Genomic DNA, 3903 nt, shown 5'->3' with positions numbered 1-3903 from the left:
TTCCGGCTGATGATCAGGGGGACACCGACAAAAGAAACAAGGTTATTGATACAGACTCATTTGTTGTCTGCTGACTGGAGCTCCCATATCGCTGACCTTCATATTGACCTCCCTATAGAATTACCTTTCATGGTTTATACCCCATGCATATTGCCAGCAATTTCTATCAGAAAAAAAGTTATAGAATACAACGCCACATGACACCATTTCTTAAAAAATGTTATAGAGTATGAATCTGAATTCCGTGGTGACGCAGGTTAAAAAGACCTTTTATGTATGTAAGATACGCAACTAGGATCTCCGGGGGTCTCCTTAGCAAATTATGGAACACTATCGCTCAGGCTGTTTGCTGTGTTCAAGTTGACTAAAATGTAAGTATTAAATCCATACGTAGATCAATAATTCGTAAAATCGGTAAATTCCCACTAGCAAGAACCATGAATAATCAATAAATTATACTGCAAAACAAACTATTTTAAGGCTTATAATATAAAGGCAAAATCAATGAGTACAGTTACTGGCCCCTGCCGCAGCCGCAAGAAAGCCATATGATACACTTTAGTACACAGAAAGTAAACGCCATATGATATATACTGAGTCAAAAAAGAAACTTCACATTCTTTCTTCAGGGCACTATAAAAGAACAAGAGATGGTAAGATGGTGAAATTGTTATTATTTCATTGCTGAGATCTGTGTGATGTACTCGATACACTGACAGTGCCATAATCAGTTCCATTAGGCTACACCGCAGTTCCAAAACATGGGTATACAGAATGTCAAGTCACAAGAATAAAAATGCGAAATTTCTCAGTACAATATCGTGTATGGCCGCCCCGCGCATTCACCACTGCCAAACACCGTCTCCTCATCGACTGCCTGATGCTTGTGAACACGTGGTTGGGGATTCTGCGCCATTGCTCTTGCAAGGCAGCGCCAAGTTCCTGCAAATTCTGAGGTTGGTTCCTAAGACCACGAAGCCTTCTCCCAAGTGCAATCCAAACGTGCTCTATTGGATTAAGGTCAGGGGACCTCGATGGCCAGTCCATGACGTTGATTCCAGCGTTTTGAAGGAAAGTTCGTGTCAACATCGCGGTATGCGGCCGAGCATTATCATGCTGGAACTGTAGACCTGGGCCATGAGCCGCCATGAAAGGAACGAGTTCAGGGGTGAGCACCTGGTCGCGGTAAGCAGCAGCTGTGAGGTTTCCACGGATGACCAGAAGTCGGGAACGGTTGTTCCCACAGAAAGCACCCCACACCATGCAACTTCCGCCCCCGAATCTGTCGACTTCCTGTACACAACATTGGGCATACCGTTCACGACGTCGTCTCCAGACTCTATACCTGCCGTCCGCGAATCTGAGGGTAAACCTGGATTCATCGCTAAAGACGACTCGATTCCAGTCTCTCTGGGTCCATCGGAGGTGACGTTGGGCCCACAGCAGACGTTGACGTTGATGAAACGGCGTCAATATTGGCCCACGATATGGACGTCGAGAATGGAGATTGGCAGCCCGCAACCGATTTCAAATGGTCTGTGCAGACAGTCGACCTCTAAACATCTCAGCCCTGGTTCGTGTAGCCGGCAGATATCTGACACGCAGGTGACGTAGGACGATTTTTGACGGTCTTCTGCTCGTGACGTCACACGTGGACGACCCGACCTTGGGCGATCAGAAGTGGTGCCAGTTTGTTGAAGACGACCTCGCAAGTCATACACAGTACGACGGCTGCATCCCATTGCTCTTGCGACGTCAATAACTGATCTTCCCGCTTGCCACATGCCAACGGCACGTTCACGTTGCACATTTGACAATCGTGGCATTTCAAGTACCGTTAGAACTGTGGTTTAAAAGTGTGTGTTTTCAAATCTTGAGGCCAATGCAAACACGTGCATATGAAGAAAACTTCGATGCGAAGATCACGTGATATGTTCAGAAGTGCATGAAACAGACCAGTCTCAATTCTTGAATTAATATTTTGCAGAAGTATATACAAACAAGGCATCCATTCCGCACTTGGCAAGAAGACGCATGACAAATGTGAAAAGGCTTTGAATTGGCATTGTTCTGAGTGTACAGACAGCATTCTTGAAGGTATCCCATCACAAAATTCCTGATCATGGCTAATATTTGCATAAAGGTGGATAACTCTAAATCACCCGCGACCACTGACCGCCTTTGAGATATGATAATAAGAAAGGTATGATACTCATGAACGACAACTTCTTTCTTATATTATGATGCAACGTTTCGGTATAGGTTTCTATCTCGTTGTGAGAGAGTGAGTATGTTTTTACGCCGCTTTAAGCAATATTCCACCAATATCACGAAGGGGGACACCAGAAACGGGCTTCACACATTGTACGTCTTCGGTGTGACGATCATTGCTTTACCCAGTAGGCTACCCCCACCGTCCCTTATCTCGTTGTGACCGAAACGTCGCATCATAATACAATAAAGAAGTTGTCATCCATAAAGTATCATACCTTCCCTAGTATTCATCAACTTGTAAAATGCTAATCAAACAGATCATAGTCCATAATATTTCAAGGGCACTACAATCTTTTGCTGTCAACATATTCACATGAGTCTCCGCTGCCATAATCACCACGTACAAACAACAGTTGTTTATCGCTGCATCCCAACTGTATGACGACAGGGATGGATAGTCTGATCATATCGATACATGTGTTTGCAGTTTCCACTGTTGAATCATGTCCTCAGAAACATCCAGACCAATGAGGTTGAAACTTCACATTTCCGTTGAAACTAATGACCACACGTAAATTTGTTCGAATCCATTATCATAATGACCACCAGAATGGTCCCTCTTTTGAAAAAATACCCCCATATTTTACCCATGAAGACCTGGGTTAGAATTGGTCTTCAGCAACCAATGCTTGTCGTTTTCTGGTGGTCAGGCTAACTGACACATGTTATGGTATCACTTGCATAGATCGATGCTCATGCTGTTGATCACTGGATTGTCTGGTCCAGACTCGAATGTTTACAGACCGTGCCGTACAGCTGTAATACTGCTGAATGAAGCGTCAAACATATACATACTCCAATTATACAATCTGCAAATCGAGTTTAGGAGAGTTTTTTATAGGTGCAGAAAGGGTTTTGTTCACATATTATGTTTATAATCATCTCAATTTGGCTTATGTGTAGTTATCTGTGATCTCAAATATTTTCATTTGTTCAAAGCTATTTTGTAATTTTACCTTGATTGTGTTTTGACCATACTTTCCAAAAACCTTTTGACTGTATAACTTCTCTCGAATTCAGTTTCTTGCAGAAACTTTAATGATCCTAACTGAAATCTAATTTAAGTGAGAGGCCGCATTTCTGTTCCTGCCATATGAAGGATGCTAAGATGCTGTGTCAGTGTTTCTAAATACAAACAATTATTGAATATAAAATATAAAGAAAATCGTAATTTATCCTTGTTGGCATTACTGTACACCTGCATGTGAAAGTTGTTCTGTGACAACTTCATTTCATTTACCTCACCCTTACAGATGGCATATCGTGATAAAGAAAAAAGAAGATCAGTTGTTTCACTCCGACTTCCGGTTTTACTATCACCCACACAGGATGGTGATCGCTATGAACACTGTGTTTGATGGGGCGTGGGGTGAAGAGTTACATACTCATCTAACAATGACGGTTGGACAAGAATCAGAGGTCGAAATAACACTTCAAAATGGATTTTACATGGTATGTGCAAGGTAGCAAACTGTGGGGTTGGTATATCAGTTGAATGTAAGCTTCAGACAATAGAGACAACAGGTTTAATCCTTCATGTATGTTGCAAACATGGGTATGGGGTATACAGGGTATGTCTATCAAAGTGTACTATAGATAAATGGGTGATATACATTACTTTGATGTCAT

The sequence above is a fragment of the Haliotis rubra genome, unplaced genomic scaffold (genome assembly GCF_003918875.1).
Source record: "Haliotis rubra isolate DU_JTF1 unplaced genomic scaffold, ASM391887v1 Scf11, whole genome shotgun sequence".
In the NCBI taxonomy this organism is placed as follows: domain Eukaryota; kingdom Metazoa; phylum Mollusca; class Gastropoda; order Lepetellida; family Haliotidae; genus Haliotis; species Haliotis rubra.
The sequence above is the reverse complement of the archived record's forward strand: the minus strand, read 5'-3'. Positions refer to the sequence as shown.